Source organism: Haemaphysalis longicornis, unplaced genomic scaffold (assembly GCF_048455015.1).
Source record: "Haemaphysalis longicornis isolate Haplotype H1 unplaced genomic scaffold, Haemaphysalis longicornis Haplotype H1 scaffold_12, whole genome shotgun sequence".
NCBI classification, from domain to species: Eukaryota; Metazoa; Arthropoda; class Arachnida; order Ixodida; family Ixodidae; genus Haemaphysalis; species Haemaphysalis longicornis.
Genome location: NW_027526225.1, coordinates 13593777 through 13607494, shown reverse-complemented (window position 1 = coordinate 13607494; position 13718 = coordinate 13593777). Strand labels below are relative to the sequence as shown.

The following is a 13718-nucleotide window of genomic DNA, read 5'->3' as shown; positions in this document are numbered from 1 at the left end:
CGGCGAGCGTTCACGCCAAGAAAACACAACAGGCCGAGGATTTAGCGGTGGGACTCGCCCTAGCAGACCCCGGTGCACGACGGTTCTCTGCGACTCGAAAACGGCGATCCGCAACTATGCCAAGACAGTGTGTGCGGTGAGGCCGCGCGCATTCTGCGCAAGGCCGAAGCCAACGGCTGCTTCAGTACAGGCAGTGTGGTGCTCAAGTGATTCCCGGCCCACATGGGTAGAACCGTGGCGGGCCAGGTGAGCAACGCGAACCACAACGAGACGGCCAACGCCGTCGCGCGAGGACTTGCACGCCGCGCGACGAACAGCGACCAGGGACCCGCCGCGGTGGCTCAGTGGCTAAGGCATTGCGCTGCTGAGCACGACGTCGCGGGTTCGATTCCCAGCCGCGGCGGCCGCTTTTCTGATGGAGGCGAAAAGCAAAAATGCCCGTGTGGGCGAGATTTCGGCGCACGTTAAAGATCCCCAGGTGGTCGAAGTTAATCCGGAGCCCTCCACTACGGCGCGCCTCATCGCCTGCGTTGCGTCGGCGCGTTAAACCCTACAATCAATCAATCGAACAGCGACCAGGCCGCCTCGAACGACTACAACGGAACCAAGGATACGATGAGCAGCTACAACGACGTTGTGCGGTGGTACAGACTGTGTCGACGAACGATGCCGCCTCCCCACCCGAGGTTCACTCGGGAGGAGGCCGTATTATACAGACAATTACAGACGGACTCAGGGATCACCCCGGTGCTCGCGAAGTACATGTGCCCAATGGTGTACGACAGTGATGTGTGCAAACTCTGTGAGTGTGAGCGGGCCACGCTAACCCATCTCATGTGGGACTGCAGAATCAGCGCGACGAAGGCAGCAGAAGAAACGACGCTTCCACCACCCTTAGAGGCGGCGAAGTGGACTTGTGACTGTGACGTGCAACTCCAGGCAGTCCAGCAGGTCTCGGCGGCCCTAGGTTTGCAGCGACCGAGCGACCCCACAGAAGGGAGGGGGAGTGGTGGCTCTCTCCGACCCGAGCAGGGAAGCAAGGGCCCAAGTCCTAGGGTCCAGCCGGGACGACGTCCAGGCCGCGTCGCGGCTAGGATGAACCTCTCGTGAGAGGGTCGTCCGAAACCGCTCTGCAGGCGACTAAATAAAGTTGCTCTCTCTCTCTCTCTCTCTCTCTCTCTCTCTCTCCCCCTCAACCCCTCTTGGTCTTCATCTTTGCCAGGCGTGCTCAATGTCTTTAATTGATTTTATTCGTGTTCCCTCTCATCAATTTTAGTTGTCACCCATTCATCAAAATTTCCCCGCATTTCCCCGAGGGGAAGAATGTGAAAGTGCGAATGCAGGAGTTGAATTTGCGCGGTTCGGTAATGTTCGCGATAGAGAGATCACACACACACACACAACTACAAAGAAAGAAAGATGCATTTATTCACAGACACCTATTTGTGTTGTCGTTGTACTTGATTGCTAGAGCGGATCTCAGCTTTGAAATTTCGTGTCAGTACTCCTTTAAGCGGGTGCATTAGCCCTTCTCACGCCCGCTTCCTGGCCAATCCCCCACGTGGGTATGTGCCATGCACAAACACCTATTTGTGTTGTCGTTGTACTTGATTGCTAGAGCGGATCTCAGCTTTGAAATTTCGTGTCAGTACTCCTTTAAGCGGGTGCATTAGCCCTTCTCACGCCCGATTCCTGGTCAATCCCCCACGTAGGTATGTGCCATGTCAGCGGCCAGGCAGCGCGCGCCCATCTCCCCCCGTTGCCAAGGAAGACGAGGAGATTCCTGGCCAATCCCCCACGTGGGTATGTGCCATGTAAGCGGCCAGGCAGCGCGCGCCCATCTCCCCCCGTTGCCAAGGAAGACGAGGAGCGCGCGCACCCGCAGCTGTTGCTATGTGGACGGACGGCGGTCAACGGAATTCAGGGTCGCCTATAAAGTGCATTCGCACTTAAAACACTTTCTTGGCGCTCTTTGCCCTAGCTGGCCTTGGGCCATAAACATTCAAACATCAACATCATCATCATCATAATCATCATCATAATTTTAAAAGACATTAAAGGAAACGTCCGTTCTTCTACCAGCGATTATCGTCGTCTTCAGCTGCGGCGTTTAGTACCTGCGGAAAACACCAAAACATGGTTTTGCGTAAGTGAAAGTTCGGTATTGTGGAGGAAAATTTGTTCACAGCGCATTATATACGTTGTATCTAACCTGAAATAGTTAATTCTCATCTTTACTTCACAATACCGTTTTTGATGTTTTTCCGGCGCCGGGATCTAGCAACATAATTGATATAAAGGCAAAAGCCAACATTTCCCGTAAACCTTGAATGCTAGCACAGAAAAGCGCTATTTACTGAACATCGATGGTTCGAACTTGTTCTCACAAAGAGCAGCGGGAATATTCAGGTCGGTCGAGCGGCTCGTTACCCCCTCGCAGCGGGTATTTCTGACAACGCTGTGTCTGACCTCTGCAGGCGCCAAAGCGTGTGGGCGAGGGCGAATACTAGAAGCCGGGGAAAAGAAGCACCCGGCCATTTTACGCGGCCCATCGGGAGGTCCCAGGAGATAAGGGCCGGCCTCACGTCATATCCTTGCTGTGGAAACACCGGCCTTGCAGTATGGACACATGGCTGCGGGCTTGGATAAACGGAAATGGTGCGGCAGGGGTAACCATGGAAACCGGGGCTCGGCTGTTACTCGGCTTACTTTCGCAGAGTATTTTCGTTGCGTTGGCTTTGCTAATGCTACGGGCTCGCCGGTTTCTTTTCTCATCCGGAAACCGCAGTTTCCCTCCCAATGCTGCTGGAGATTTGTAGGGCTTCTTCTTGTAAGGCGAATATGTAGCTTTTCGTGTGCTCCGTGATAACGGTCGATGGAAAAATTACAGTATTCGCTTTTCCTTCTTGGTCTACGTGCCTTCCTTTTGCAAACATTCCAAGGACACTTCAGCCCTTCTGACGAGCTTAGAATGGAACTGCGCGGTGTGTCCGATTGAACGCCGCGGGCCGCCCTCTCTGTGCGGAGCTCGGCGCCCGCTGCTTTGTGTTTGTTTCTGCCGCGCCCGGTAGGACCTGCTTTCTGCTGTATTTTTCCATGGGCCCTTTCTTGCTTTCGCGCTGTAAAGACGGCAACGAAAAGATCTACCTCGCGTGATACATACTCACCCAGACCGGAGACACAGCTTGAAGCTGGCGTGGCGGCTCAAAAACTACCACTTGGAGAGAAAGAAATTCGTAGCTTCCAAGCGTGAGGGACCAACGGGCTTGGCATACTTCGCTCTCCAACAAAGCTGCTTTAAAAGCCTCAATTATTGCCTCTTTCAAAAAATATGTTTGGTTGTGTAGCACCCCAGGCCACACCATGAATTATGAATTCCTTGGTTGGTGAGTCGGCGCTTGAAAGCTGATTGGTTGTTTTTCTCTTGAAGGATAGCGTCCAGAGGGTAGAGCGACAGCGGCTTGAAGATTGTCGAGGCGCATATGTTTGCGTATTTCTATAATAGTATGGGGAGTGGCGCGATGAACACTTGTAAGTCTGCGTAAGTGGGCGCGGTTGAGGGCGTAAGCTTGATGTCCGTAGGCAATAGCATTGATGGCGACAGCGCTTAAGAAAGCTGGAATGGGGATTTGTTTGTTGGCTTGCCCCGCAACATTTTCGAAGAGGAGTCGAATGGAATGAGGTATCGTTCCCCACTGAAATTTGAGTGTGGAAGTCAAATCGCTTGTTATTTTTGTGTCGTAATAGAATTTCCTGTTAGAAAGATTGGCTAGAGTGAAGTGGTAATGGTGAGGCCACAAAGGTACAGAGTAAGGGGTTAAACGCCTTTGGTGGTTTGCGGCCGAATACGGGACGAAGTTCTTTTTTTTCGGGAGCTAGTTAGAGTACAGTTGGTGAGCAGTGCAATAAAGGCTAGTGTAAATGAAACAGCATCGAGGTTTTAAGCAACTAAGAATCTGTGATGTATTCAAGAAAGTCATTTGCACCCTTAAAAGTCAAGAAGTGCTTGGCGGAACATCGCGATTAATGTTGTCAACGTAACCGAAAAGCTCGCGGTAACAGTATCCATGCCTGAAACAATGGGGAGACGTGAGGTGATTTCCTAAGTGATCTGAGGGAGACGGAGTCGGCTACCGGGCTTTAAATGATAGGTGAGCAAGCGGAGATTTCATTGATTACTTCATATTTTGAACAATCTCACCAAGCCTAGCTTTGACAGTGAGCTCATAAACCCTATTGTGGAGCTCTGTAGAATGTCGATTTATGCAAGCAAGGATCATAGGCAACTATCGAAATAGACGTTCTACAGGGCACTACCAACGAATTCCACTGATTATTATAAGCGCGCACCAAAAATAACCTAATTGAGCTTGTTAAAAATAAAAGCAATTGACGAAACCACTGTTCGGTCACTTATCCCTTGAAGTCCGGTAGCCGGTAGATTCTACCTTGTCCATAATATATGCAAGGAAAACAGCCCAGCTCGCTGACTGTTTTAAAATTGTTTTGAGTCACCTTATTTTTGCAACAGACTTATTTAGGTTGTTTGCTTCGTAGATAACAAACAGTTGTACTGTTGGTCGTGAGGTCACCAGAACTGAATGACACATTTCTCATATTGTGTATCTTCAAAGCGGAAAGATATTGTAATTTAATAATACGAAATCGCCGTGTTCCAACAGCACAAACTGTTTTACCCTACTTACAACACAACATCTTTGTGAGTACTCGCTTGAAGACAAGGTTCAGCAGGAGGCCATCGGCTTCTTACAGCACCGGGCAGAACTGCAGTCTAATTTGACTTCCAGACGTAATTACGTCTCGTAATCATTTTGAAGCGTCGCCGGAAGTAATGTGGCGCGCTCCATTTGTCTGCTCCGACGCCTCTTCCCTGAAAATACTTTGTCGTTTGCTGCCAGGAGATCTGTCGTAAATGTTAATAACACGCCGACGGAGGCAGAAACTCGGGCGAGAGAACGTTCTTGTCGCGTAATTTTGTGCCGCTTGCAAGAGAAAGGGAACAACTAGAGCTATGGCTGAACACGACAGGCTAAGTGCGAAACGCGGGGCCTCTGATCATTTTCAGCGACGCCTGTGAGTCCGTTGAAGTGTGCACGCAGGGAAGGACTATTCGCCGTACCTGGGGCGAATTTCACGCCTGAATATCTTGATGGGTATTGCATAGCAAGGCTGTCTCTTTCATTATTATTTTATGCATCTGTATGGCGTACGGTCGAGTGAGTACTGAAACAGCCCAGTGTTTATTATTCATGCATTGCTAATGCATGTTACTAATGGATATGCTCATAAAAAAGGTCGGTCAATTCTCTAGTACAAAAATTTGGAATTCATTTCCGAACGACAATAAACCATATAACTTGAGTGAAAGAGAGTGAATTGCTGGGCTAGTTGGTTCATAATGTTCAGAAAAGGGGAAACCAGCGAGCAGAACGCAGGACAAGAGGAGGAGGCACACACACAACACCGCTGGACTAACAACTGGTTTATTCGGCAGAAACACATCACATTTATACGCCAAAACCTGCGCGCACGCACTCTTTTGAACAACGTGAAGAACGGAACTATAAAGATAAGAATTCAAATTCCTTTTCCGTGATAACAACCACGGTTTTACCTCGCTAGCACTATCGGTCGTGGGAAAACGAGGCGTGAGCGCGAACTGCTAGAAGCGTATTTAATAAGAAAGAATAAACAGAGTTGCGTTAGTGATCCTTCGGTTGTTATCACGGAAAAGGTATTTGAATTCTTATCTTTATAGTTTAGCTCTTCACGCTGTTCAAAAGAGTGCGCGCGCGCAGGTTTTGGCGTATAAATGTGATGTGTTTCTGCCGAAAAAACCAGTTGCTAGTCCAGCGGTGTTGTGTGTGTGCCTCCTCCTCTTGTCCTGCGTTCTGCTCGCTGGTTTCCTCTTTTCTGAACTTGAGTGAACTTGTGGGCTGTTCTGCTTGTGCGTATCAATTCTTCAGGTTTTGTTTATTGCCAACTCTAGTGTTGTGTTTTTGATTCTGCTTTGAAAATTAGATAACATTGTTACGCAGGAGTTGTTTCCTTATTTTCAAAAATTTCCCCCCGTTTCTCTTTATTTGTTAAATATAAAACCCAGATCACTTTTAGCATAATATCTCCTGAATGACGTTTTTGTGTGTCAGATTTTTCCGTTCTCATTTACGCAGAACTGCATTGTTAATTATTGCGGACTGTGTTTGCTATACATTACAAATACATACTTTGCTTGAGTAAATTTAGTATTATACACATTTCCTCCCAGAAACTCTAGAAAATTCATTGAGTTTCGCGCCTTTTTTCTTTGCCCATAGGAAACGCCCAGACAAGGTTGCGAAGACCGTTCGACCAGAGGCCATAGCAAGCCTGCTTCCAGGCGGCACCAGCTCTCTGCTCTAGGTAAGGCGCGCGCGGCTTCATGCGTCATAACTTCTATGCAAGCGTGTTTTGGGCGCGTGTGTGTAAGATGGTGTGGGTGCTGGGAGGTGACATTCCGTTTCCAGGTAGGTACGAGCCCGGAACTTCCTGTACGCACCCAGCGCCATTGACTGTTCCTTATTATTTATTAAAAAAAAACTTTACAGGCCCCAGAAAGGGCATTGGGTAAGGGGGGTATTCGAAAAGTTCCAGAGATAATGTAGAATTTACAAGCAGGAGCAGTGCAACGACAAAAAATATAAATGAAATGACTTCTTTCGCGATACAGGGTAAGGTAGATTTGAAGGCATACACCAGTTGTTGACTTGAACGTAGCAAAATAGGGATACATTTTGAACAAATAAAAGACAACGGAAATATAAATCGCAGTAATACGCAACTAACTCAGAGTTGAAGAAGATGGTCACATGAACAAGATAGTAAGTAGTTGACGCCGAAATGTATCGGGATTAGATATGCAGGCTATGCAATCAGAGAGGTTATTTCAAAGACGAATGGCCCGAGGCAGTGGTGATGACCTGAATGCATTAGTTTTACCATATGTGCGCATGAAGCTGAACTGATTATGCAATCTGCGCGAAAAAGAGTGAGGTGTTTGAAGCTGTGTTCTATATTTAATAATATAAAAGTAATTGGAGGCTCACTAAGAGAGTTCAACTTAAATTGAGAACGACTCAGCGGGCAATGGAGCGGAATGTAATAGGTGTAACATTAAGGGACAAGAAGAGAGCGGAGTGGGTCAGGGAACAAACGCGTGCTAAGGACATTCTAGTAGAAATTAAGAAGAAGAAATGGGCGTGGGCAGGGCATGTAATGCGAAGGCAAGATAACCGTTGGTCATTAAGGGTAACAGAGTGGATCCCTAGAGAAGGCAAGCGTTGCAGGGGGCGGCAGAAAGTTATATGGGCAGATGAGATCACGAAGTTCGCGGGAATAACTTGGTCGCAGTTAGCACAGGGCCGGGGTAATGGGAGAATAATGGGACAGGCCTTTTCCCTGCAGTGGGTGTAGATAGGCTGGTGATGATGATGATGTGATGATGATTTCTGGAGCAGGCAGAGAAGAGCAATATTGCGGCGCCTATCTAATGGCGGCAGTTGGAGGTCTAATTTAACGTGTGTTATGCTTGAGCTGATATCGTGGTTACGTGATATAAAGCGGGCTGCTCTATTTTGGGTCCTTTCTGCCATTATGATTAAGTAGTTTTGGTGAGGCGACCAAATTGCTGAGGCGAATTCCAATATTGACAGAATAAAGGTAAGGAAGGCGAGTTTTCGTATGTTAAAAAGAAAATTTCGCAAGTTGCGGCGTAGGAAGCCCAGTGAACGTGATGCTTTGGCACACGTAGACGTAATGTGGGAGGCCCATGAAAGATCGCTGTAAGAAGAACACCAAGGTATTTGTAGGAAGGAGTTGGGGAAAGCATACTGTTATTCAATTAATAGGAAAATTTAGAGTTTACTTGTTTACGGCTGAAGGAAATTACCTTGTGTTTTGCAAAGTTCAATTTAATGAACCATTTTTCACACCAGTTCCAAATACGGTGAAGTTCTTGAATGGTTAAGTGATCATTAGTAGAGTTTACAGAACGCTATATTATACAATCATCGGCAAAAATACGCATGCAGGAAGTAATCTCGAAGGGTAAGTCATTATGTAGATTACAATGAGTAAGGGTCAAAGGACGCTGCCTTGCGGTACATCCGAACTACAGAAGAAAGAGGGGACGAGAAATTGTTAACAACAATGAACTGCTGTCGAACAGAAATGAAGTTTCGAATCCAGGATAATGTTAAGGAGGCAAGTGGTAGATCATATAATTTAGGGATTAGTCGGTCGGCAGTGGAGCACGCGATCAAAGGCTTAAAAAATCAAGAAAGATACAGCCCGTTTGCAGGTGGTTGTCCATGTTAAAGTTTCGCGTCTATCATTGCGCCACTGACCAAAATCCTCGGTGGTGACAACGGCCTGTCTTCGTGGTACAGGGAGTGCGATAAAGCGTTTCCAACCTAGCGGAGTCTGTTGATTTCACCACCCATATTGCGGAACTACGATCCGAATGCCCCAAGGAGGTTGTAAGAACTTCTGGAGTGGAGACGGCTCTCGAGAACTGACGCCGACGGCCGCCATCTTGCCTTGGGCAAAAAACTCACTCCGTCGCAGCAGCCGCACCGCATCGGTAGCGTTCTGCCGGCTCCCTGCTGGAAGTCTTGCAGTGTTACACGCTCGCATGAGTGCATTTATGGCTTAGTTTGTCGTGAATATTCTTCGGACGCTACAAAGCTGTAAAAATCAGCAATGCTGTGCTCGTGCGTCGCATTCGGCTGCGATAATCGCGCGAAGAAGACGCCGGGGATAACCTTGGGCATAGTTCGTTTTGTGCCTAACGAGTACTACCGCGTTATAAGTGTACACTTTCCCACTATTTGTGCAGTATGGTGCCGATCCACCTACCTGTTTACGCACTTGTTCACGCAGATATGCAAATGTTTTCACTCGTAATTGCGGTGGTCAGTAGTCGCACGACTGCGCGAGATCACGTGTTTGTTTAATACTATTAAACAAACATGTAACCTACTATTAAACAATGGCAGTAGTGCGGAAGCAGAAATTGCAGCACACATGATGTGTCCTGCAATTTCTGCTTGCGCACTAATTTATATGCAGAGTGTTTGCTCAGGTATATACAGGGTATTAATAAGGCGCGTAGATTTACGGGAATACCACCTCTACAGCGAAGTTGTGCGCCCTCGGGGACATAGAATTAAGTGCTAACTATTGATGTCGGTGGCTTAATTAACTAACATTGTTTAATTAATTTTTAGGGGCTGCAGTAAGCAGGCACGTTTGTATTGCAAAGTTAGACGCAATCGTGTTTCTGCGCAGTTTCATTCGGCGGAATTCTTCTACCGCATCCGAACTGCGAAGTTTAATTGCCCTTCGCATGATTACGCATGCTAGACCACGAAGACCAGCGTAGAGCTCCGCCCCTTTGTTCTGTGTTTCGATCGCGATTCCGAGTACTGCAGATTGCGATAACGCCAGCCAAGAATGAATGGGTGCCAGTTATCACTTTTGCCTATGCCTCCACCCCATAGTCAACCTAAAAACCATTCACGGCAGGCACGTGACAAAAATGTGTGGGATGGGCAGGTGGGGCTTTGTACCGGTCCTGACTGACTTGCATACGTAATCATGCGAACGACAATTAAACTTCGCAGTTCAATATCTCGGAGTACAGATGCACTTGAAGATTTCTGCTAAATGATACTGCCCAGAAACACGATTGCGCGTAAAATTTCAATACAAACACGCCTGTTTACTGCAGCCATTAAAAGATAATTAATGAATATTAGTTAATTAGGCCACCAACATCAATAGTTACCACCTCCTTTGTTTTTTCCTGGGTAACATCACTGTAGAGGTGATTTTTGCGGACATTTAAGCGTGTAATTATAATAAAACATGTCGACTTAAAATTGACCACCCTGTGTAGTAACGACATAAACCAAGGCAGTGCCGTCGAATATTTGATTTGCGCTCAGCCCGCCTTACGGGAGTACTCGCAGGGTTTTGATTGGAGTTTATTTGTAAAGGCGAGGTTGGCCGAGCCATTTCGCTTAGCTTTGTACAATTCATTGATGCAATGCCCTCCCGCGTTCTTCTTCTCCGTGTTAATCAACAGCAGGCGCTACTCGCGTGCAAACGTACACGGTTAGCGAGGCTGTGAACGCCAACAATAACCTTCTGCGCGCAGTTTTCTTTCCAATAGCGGGTTGATCGCGTGCGAATGTGCGTGGTTAACGAAGTTGAGAATGTAATTAAGTAACCTCCTGAAAAAGAGAAAAATAAAAGAGCGCGAGGGAGACACGGAATGTGCATCAATCGTATAGACTGTGTACCCTGAATAAAGAAACAGCTGTGACCACCTTAAGGGTACTACATATACATTTTGTAAAATACAAGGAAAAGCTAGAAATGGCAGCGATGAACGGAAACAGAGAATTCTAAAGTGTGGGCCGCATAGTAACTCAGCATACTACTTAATTTGACCTTGTGCATGTGCCATCAATGGGGATGCCGTATGAACCAAAAAACTTGCATGTTGCAGCACTGTTTAAAAACACGTCGTCTGGATACACAGTTCCGACAAAGCTTGTTTGGGTGTGAGAGTTGCGTGATTAACATTAATGAATTCCGGCAATGCAGCTAGAACAAGCAAGCGCCCACTAATCACGCTAGAACAGAGGGGTACAGCACTTTCCAGCGTGAAATGCGGGAATTAGTAGCCGTTTTCAGGCGGAACCTGTTGCCATGGTGTGCAACATGTAATTTTAATACTTAAGGGGCGGCCTATAACCTTACAGACACCAAATAAACGTTTATTCAAATGATGGATTGATTGAATATGACGTTTTATAGCGCCGACGCAACGCAGACGATGAGGCTCGTCGTAGTGGAGGGCTTTGGATTAATTCTGACCACCTGGGCATCTTTAACGTCCGCCGAAATCTCGAACACACGGGCGTTTTTGATTGATTGATTGTGGGGGTTTTACGCGCCGACGCAACGCAGGCGATGAGGCGCGCCGTAGTGGAGGGCTCCGGATTAATTTTGACCACCTGGGGATCTTTAACGTGCGCCGAAATCTCGTACACACGGGCGTTTTTGCTTTTCGCCTCCGTCAGAAAAGCGGCCGCCACGGCCCAAAATCGAACCCGCGTCTTTGTGCTCAGCAGCACAACGCTTCAGTCACTGAGCCACCGCGGCGGATTTTATTCAAATCAAAGCAATAGTGGTGTTTCTATCACAGAACTAGCACAGAACTAGGCTCTTCACCACGGCTCTTCACCCCTTAAAGAGATGCAAACGCTAATTCACTGCTCGAATCACGTGAATAGTTTATGCGAAAGGCGAAATAAAGGCTTCCGTCAAATAACCCAATCGAAGAATCCAACTTAGCTATCGATATCTCCCATGTAAACCAAAGGAACACGCAAGACACTAAGCGTCCCTACCAGCTAAGCGCCCTGTATACCCACGGCAATATGGCCGCCGACCGGTTTCCCCGGCTTCACCTCCCCGCGTTGCCGGCTATGGGAGCCCTCCACTCCAGAAGTTTTATACAACCTCCTTGGAATGCCCCTACCGAAGTCCATACTGATGCCAGCGGCGCAGCCCATGGTGCGGGGCTCGCTCAACGCAAGCCTAACTACGAAGAGTGCGTTGTCGTGTACGCTAGCTGAATTATTGCAAAATCTGAACAAAACTATTCGGTTACCGAGAAAGAATGTTTTGCCATCGTCTGGGCTTTTCCAAGTTGTGACTGTATCTCTATGGCCACCCTTTTAATGTAGTTACCGACCATCACTCGCTGTGCTGGCTGTCGTACCTCAAAGACCCTATGGGATGCCTTGCTCGTTGGGCGCTCCGCCTGCAGGAGTATAATATTCGAGTTGTTTATAGATCTGGCCGCAAGCATTCTGATGCGGATGCACTGTCTCATCCTTCGCTGACTGGTAACCCGGAACGTCTTGCGAGAACCGATACGCTTGTAGCGTCATTGACCTTCACCGACTCAGCTTCCCGGCAGCGAGATGATGAATGGATTGCGCAGATCATCTAGTTTTCATTCACTACACTGACCCCTACACAGCCCAAGGCTCTTCGACGCCAAGCGTTCCACTTCGTCACACGGGATGACCCCCTTCTCCATCGCCATAATTATATGCCCGATGGTCGAAAGTGGCTTCTTGAGGTTCCGCGGATTTTACGTGCGGATGTATGCGCTGCTTACCACGCGGATCCCCAAACCGCTCACACTGGACTTCTTAAAACGTACATGCGCCTCCGCCAACGATACTATTGTCGCGGAACGCACAGCTTCGTGGGCAAATACATTCGTGCCTGCACTAACTGTCAGCGCCGCGAAACGTCTGCACCTCAACCAGCCGGCCCTCTGGAGCCTTTGTCATGTCCTCTTCGTCCTTACGATCGTGTCGGCATCGACCTTTACGGCCCCTTGCCATGCACTCCTTCCGGCAACCGCTAGATTACTGTTGCTCTCGACTTCCTCACACGCCACGCCGAAACCGCAGCGCTGCCAGCTGCTACGGCGCGTGATGTTGCTGGGTTCGTCTTGTGCTCCCTCATCTTACGGCATGGTGCTCCACGCGAATTACTCAGCGACAGAGGGCGCGTATTCTGCTCTGAGGTTGTTGAATCCCTTCTCGCTCAATGCAGAATTGTTCATGGCACTGCGTCCGCATACTACCCATGGACAAACGGCCTTACCGAGAGATTCAACCGCACACTCTGGGACGTGCTCACCATGTACGTCGCTCGAGATCATTCAAATTGGGATAGGGTGCTACCATTTGTAACGCTTGCTTACAACACCGCCGCACAGACCACTACTATCTTTTTACCTTTTTTCCTGCTCTATGGACGCGAGTCATCTTGCGCGATGGGCGCAATACTGCCCTACAGCACTGATTCTTCCGAGTGACACCCTCTTTCTGACATGACACGACAAGACGAAGAGTGCCGGCAGCTCGCCCGCTCACTGACAACAAATGCCCATGGTCACCAGAAGTATCTTCACAACGACCACGCCTCATCTTCCTTTCGTGTAGGCGATCTTGTGTGGCTGTGGATCCCCGCTAAAACACCGGGTCTATTTTCCAAACTGCTCGCGAAATATCATGACCCCTACCGCGTTCTCAAGTGTACTTCTCCCATGAACTACACAGTTGAACGGCTGATGCCCTCTACAGACCTTCATTGTAGTGGCGGCGAAACCGTCCATGTCAGTCGCTTGAAACCTACTTAATACAGTCTAAAACGTTACCACCACACGACATTGAAACAAGCCGTATTCATTGTGCTGGCTTGTCCCTAGATTCAGCCTTCCGGCCAAAAGTTCAGAAAATACATAAGCAACAGGTTGAATCGTTCGAAACTCCTGGAACTGCTGGTACGTGTCATGCATGTCCCTATTACTTAGTGCAAAGAAAACTGCAGGTACACACGAGGTAAAAAATGTGTGCACTGTTGGACAAAATTTTCTAGATTAATCATAAGCCTTCTCGATCACGAAGAATATAAAGAACGAGCTTTACCTTCCAGTGTGACATAATATTTTAAGACAACAAGAAAGGTGTTTTCGCTGGCTTTCCGGCATAACATGTTTCAGCCTCATGCGGGACATAACCTTGTACATCTAATTTTTTTGTTGCAATCGCACTTGAGGCTTG

The 13718-nt window shown here is 48.0% G+C and overlaps 1 long non-coding RNA gene across 1 annotated transcript in view; it reads left to right on the top strand.

The window, feature by feature from the left end:
* Positions 1-13718, top strand: part of LOC144162424 (uncharacterized) — a 125239-nt gene that overhangs the window by 62190 nt on the left and 49331 nt on the right. Inside the window, exon 2 of the long non-coding RNA XR_013320673.1 lies at positions 6339-6423. This is a non-coding gene — a long non-coding RNA (uncharacterized LOC144162424). The remainder of the gene's footprint in view (positions 1-6338; positions 6424-13718) is intronic.